Here is a 6,000-nt window from a genome sequence, read left to right on the forward strand (position 1 = left end):
CGGATCACTTCCTCATAAGGTTTGAGCTCGAGAGCGGCCTTTCCCTCTGTAAGGGTGCGGACCAGATTGTACTGGTCTGCCCCTGGAGCCGGATGGATCCTGATAGATTCCTAAAAGCTCTGGGGGATTTTCCGGGTGACAAGGCTGGTGATCCTGTCCATGCCCTGGTTGAATTTTGGAACGGGGAGATGACCAGGGCTATTGACATGATCGCTCCCAAGCGTCCTCTCCCGCCTGACAGAGCTCGTTCATCTCCTTGGTATACACCTGAATTACAGGCGATGAAGCAGGTTGGGAGACGACGAGAGTGTAGGTGGAGGAGATCACGAGGTGAATCTGACCAAACACACTTAAGAGCCCATTATCGGGCCTATGCTGTGGCGGTGAGGACGGCGAAGAAGAAATTCTTCTCCGCTTCCATTGCCTCCTCACAATGCCGTCCGGCGGAGCTCTTTCGGGTGGTGCAAGGGTTAATACATCCAGGCCCAAAGAAAGATCTCATACCAACCTCAAAGGTCCGCTGTGATGACTTTGCCAGGCATTTCAGGGAGAAAATCGCTCAGATTCGTCACGAGCTTGACTCTACTATTGAACCAGTTTCTACTGAGGAGATGCCAGTGACGCCGTCAAGTCCACAATTAATGGATGAATTTCAGTTGTTGCGGCCTGATGATGTGGACAAGGTGCTTGGACAAGTACGCCCTACCACCTGCTTACTAGACCCATGCCCATCCTGGCTACTTAAGAAAGCGAAGGACAGGATTGGCACCTGGATCCTGGAGGTGGTCAACGCCTCTTTAAGAGACGGCCGGGTACTGTCCTCTTTAAAAGAGGCGGTAGTCCGGCCAGTCCTAAAGAAGGCATCCCTGGATCCAGAGGTGGCCGCCAATTATAGACCGGTGGCCAACATCCCATTCCTGGGCAAGGTGCTGGAGCGGGTGGTGGCGGGACAACTCCAAGCATTCCTGGATGAAACTGATTATCTGGACCCATTTCAGTTCGGCTTCAGACCCAGGTACGGCACTGAATCTGCTTGGTCGCCCTGTACGATGACCTGTGCAGGGAGAGAGACAGGGGGAGTGCGTCCCTGTTAGTTCTCCTGGACCTCTCAGCGGCTTTCAATACCATCGACCATGGTATCCTTCTGAATAGGCTAGCGGGACTGGGAGTTGGAGGCACTGCGTGGCGGTGGTTCGCTCCTATCTCAACGGCCGATTTCAGAAGGTGGTGCTGGGGGACTATGGCTCTGCGCCATGGCAGTTATGCCATGGAGTTCCACAGGGGTCCATTTTGTCCCCCTTGCTATTCAACATCTACATGAAACCGCTGGGAGAGGTCATCAGGAGGTGTGGGCTACAAAATCATCAGTATGCTGATGATACCCAGCTTTACCTCTCACTTTCCACCAATCCAGGTGAGGCAGTGGCTGTGCTGAACCGGTGCCTGGCCGAGGTAATGGGCTGGATGAGAGCCAATAAACTGAAGCTCAATTCAGACAAGACAGAGGTCCTGTTGGTGGGTGGCTTGGGACTCGGGATGGGGGACTTGGGCCTTGTCTAAATGGGGTTGCACTCCCTCTGAGGGACAGGGTTCGCAGCTTAGGAGTGCTCCTCGACCCTGAGCTGTCTTTAGAAGCCCAGGTGACGGCAGTGGTGAGGAGCGCCTTCCTTCAGGTTTGGGTGATCCATCAGCTGCGTCCCTTCCTGGAGAACGACTGCCTGGCGACAGTGACACACGCACTGGTAACTTCCCAATTAGATTTCTGTAACACACTCTACGTGGGGCTACCCTTGAAGACGGTCCGGATACTTCAATTGGTGCAGAATAGAGCTGCCAGGTTGCTGACGGGGACTGGGCGTTGTTCTCATATAACCCCAGTTCTCCATCAGCTCCACTGGCTCCCAATTGAAGTCTGGGCCCAATTCAAGGTGTTGGTTATGACCTATAAAGCCCTAAACAGCTTGGGCCCTGGGTATCTAAAGGAACGCTTGTGTCCATATATGCCCTCCCGCCCCATCAGATCAGCGGCAGAGGCCCTTCTCCGGGAACCCTCAGTGAATGATATTAGGAGGGTGAGTACCCGCAGGAGGGCCTTCTCTGCAGTGGCGCCCCATCTATGGAATGCACTCCCCAGAGAGGTCCGCCTGGTGCCATCGTTATTTGTTTTTCAGCACCAGGCTAAGACCTTTTTATTTAAAATTTATTTTAAGTGTTAATTTATTATGTAGGATTTAAAAAAAAATTAAGCCGAGATGCACCGGGTTTTAATATTTTTAGTGTATAACTTTGTTTTCGTATAATTTTGTATATTTTTGTTTTTGTTGTGTGTCACCCTGAGGCTTTGTTGCGATGGGGGCGGCATAGAAATGTTTTAAATAAATAAATAAATAATAAGGAGGGGACAGGAGGAGGAAAAGAAAGGAATGTCTGAGCGAGCTGATATTACAAAAAGACAGAATCAAAATATAGAAGGAAATACGGTGAATTCTGGAAAGACAGACAATGCTTTGCATGTGGTCTGAAAAGGCATTTGGCTTATAAATGTCCATATTAACAACCCAAGCAGACAACACTTGAGCATGTCTAAGAGGGAACAGGCTAGAGACTCCAACAGTTCAACAGACAGACTTGAAAGAACCAGTAAAACCATTCCCTTGCCCATGACTTAGGAAAAACAGTTTTTTGTGTGGGGTAAAGATAGATAAGATTGCTCAGAATACTGAATTTAGAGAGTTGGTACAAATAAATGGGAGAGATGCTTTGGCTATTCTATATACAGGAGTGTCAGTAACTCTGGTTAGGGAGGACTTGGTTAATGAGAACATGATTCCAAATAAGAATATAACTTTACAAGGTGCTTGGGGAAATTCTAAAAGCATGCCATTAGCACAGTTGAAAATTAACTGGAGCGGGAAAGAAGAATATTTCCCTGTAGTAATTATTAAAGAACAGAAAATGCCAGTAATTTTAGGAAGGGATGTCATGAGAACGAAGGCCCGGATTCAGATTTGCACAGACTCAAACATTTGCTAGGAGGCGAGCCAGCAGGCCCATAAAACAGCCTCCTACCCATCTTAGCAATGGACATTGCTACATTGCAGGTGGAACGGAGAGACATAGGCTCAAAAACTTCCTGTCAGTGCTGTTGAACTATCACAAGAAAAAAGTGACATTAAAAACTCTGAGGAGTTTAAGAAAATATCAAGATGAACCCTGCATTAGAGGACATAAACAAGGTGGCAAATGGCTTGCAATTTGAAGTTTTGATGGCTGAAGAAGTGTAGGCAGTGCAGGAAGTGTATGGGATGCCACAGGGTGGAAATGATGCCGAGACAGCATCTCTTTGGAAGTCTGCAAGATTGATGGTGTACACTGGTAACATTTAACTCCATTAAGGAACTGAATGAGCACTGGCAATCGCTGCAGCAGCTGGCAGAAGAAAGGAGCCACCTGGCAGGAAGCTCCCATGAGGTTCAGAGGTTCCCCGGAGATTCCAAACAAATGAAGGAATGGATTGAAGAGAAGAACCAGGCCCTCAGTACAGACAACTTTGGGCACGGCCTGACAAGTGTGCAGGCCCTACAGTGCAAGCATGAGGGCCTGAAGAAAGAGCTCACAGCTCTTGGCGACAAGACAGTTGAACCCCTGATTCATTCCCACCCCTCATCTGAAGATCTCCAGGAAAAATGCTCAGAGCTGAAGCAAACCTGGGGCAGTCGAGGAAAACATGCCAAGCCGGCACCAAAAGCTCGGCTGGTTTGCAGGAAGTCAGGAGGAACTGAGAGCTGTTTCTTATCCTGCCAATTCAACACAGCTTCTGTTGTGACTCAGAGAATAGCTGCTCAGTAAGCTGGGGGGTGCCAGTACAGCAGGCCAAGTCACAGCAGAAACACAACACTGCACTTCCTCACTGGGCAGAAGTATTAGCACCACCCATCAAACAGAAGGCACATTTTGAAATCAAGGATACAAAGAGTCATCTAAGACCTCGCAGCAAAGGGAAAAAAGATGCCAGAAAGCAGCAGGCTGTTATAGACAACTGCCATGTAACCTTTGTGTCTCTCAAGTGTGACTCCTCACGAATAAACACACACAACCCTCAGGGCCAGAAATCACCATCAAAGGAAGTATCTTATATCACTACTGAATTTGAAGTACAGATGAAGTCTGAGGAAGTCTCAGACACATGTAACATTGACTGTTTGCAGAAAAGGATGGAGCAGAAGCCCCGAACAGCAATCAAAACCTTGAGAAAATCCATTAACAAACGGCAATTTCACATTCAGTTTTTTGGCACTGAGCATGAAGTGGCTCAGAAGACCAAGGAACAGAAGGTCAACTTGTCTTGTGAAGCTCACCCAGGCAATAATAGCTACATGCAAATTACGAAACCTTGACTTCCAGGTATGGTTTTCATTCATTTCCAAATGGCACAAAACTGGAAAATGTTCATTAGGGAGAAGAGCGATTTGTTCAAGGTACTGCAATTAAGCAATCTATTCTTGCCTTGATTGAGGGCTACCCTGATGCTGTGGGCAAGAAGGCTGCAGGGGTTAAGGGACGGAGACAATTAAGTTTGCAAAAGAAATTGTGCGGCACTATTTCCAAAGCATTTATGGGAGCAGTCCTCCACATTTCAGCCACATAAAGCATTTATGTGATCACTTTACTATAATAAGCTTTCAGGGTAGGTTCAGTCAGCTGCCCACCTTTGTTATAAAACTTCATTAATGCTGCTATGGTTTTCTGTACCTTCAATTTTATGGCCAGTCTGTGCTCTTTCCATGACAGCAACTCTTCAAAAAGGATGTCCAATTATCTAAATGAGCAAGTTTTTTTTAATAACATGTTGGTCTAGACACCATCTATGCTTAGCTCCATGACTGCCAAAACCATGATCTTCTTCAAGCCCAAATGGGAGAGCAAAATTAATATTAAATAATCTGCATACATCAAAATAAAGATTTTTTCTGTTCATAACTACTGGAGGTGGAGAATTTACTTGTGCTAGATGTGACACCAGATCATTAACATAACCAGTGCTTTTTTTTGTCATAGAACACACCAGAACAGAGTTCCAGCATCTTTTTTCAATGGATTTTCCAAGTTTTAAAAGTAACTTTTGAAAATTGGATGTTTGGTCCATGTGGATTTGAATTACCCATCATGTGTAGCAGGTTGGTGGCAAAATCATTAAAACATTAAGCGGGCTGCTTGTGTGTCGAATCCGATGCATGCGTACTTCGTCCGCGCTGGTTGTGATGGCACTGCTCGGCTTGTGATGGGTCATGTTCTTACTGCGGGCAGTGACCATTATGTTTCGTTACACAACTGATGTGTGTGGGTGTGTGTACTGTGATTGAGTACATGCGAAAGGTAAATAATTCCTTTATTTTAAACAAATGTTGGTGAATTGAAAATCCTTTTTTAATTTTTAGTGTAAAAGTGTGACCCCAAATTTAAAAATGAAAAAAATTACTAATTACTTCTCAACCACCAGTCCTGCTAATAAAAAGGCCAGAATATTAACAGACACAATGACAGAACACATAGATACTAACAGCAGGGAAAGGAGAAGAGTTGTTGGACGAGAATTGGACAAAACTTTGGAATTTACTATGAACATCTGCCTTAAATACAATAAATTAAATTTATGTTAAGAACTGAATATATAATTTTTTAAATAAAAGATTAACAAGATGTGAGTTCCGGCACCTTTTTTCTTACAAAAAAAGCACTGAACATAACTATTAAAAAGAGCGGGGGCATTTCCAGCGACAGGGACGAGCCAAGAGCGGCGGGTCCTGACCGCGCAGGGGACCCTCCCCGCGGCGCTAACAGCGGGGGGCAGCCGGCGCCCCGCCCCCTCCTCGATTCCTCCGCAGGACCCCATTCATTCCTCTTGGAGCAGGCGGCACCGCGCCGATGCGAGAATGCGCATGCGGAAAACTGATCCCGCCTTTGTGGGAGTGGAGCCCAGAGGCCTGTCGATCATTCTGT

This window comes from Varanus komodoensis, unplaced genomic scaffold, assembly GCF_004798865.1.
Source record: "Varanus komodoensis strain SLA01 unplaced genomic scaffold, ASM479886v1 scaffold12, whole genome shotgun sequence".
NCBI lineage: Eukaryota > Metazoa > Chordata > Lepidosauria > Squamata > Varanidae > Varanus > Varanus komodoensis.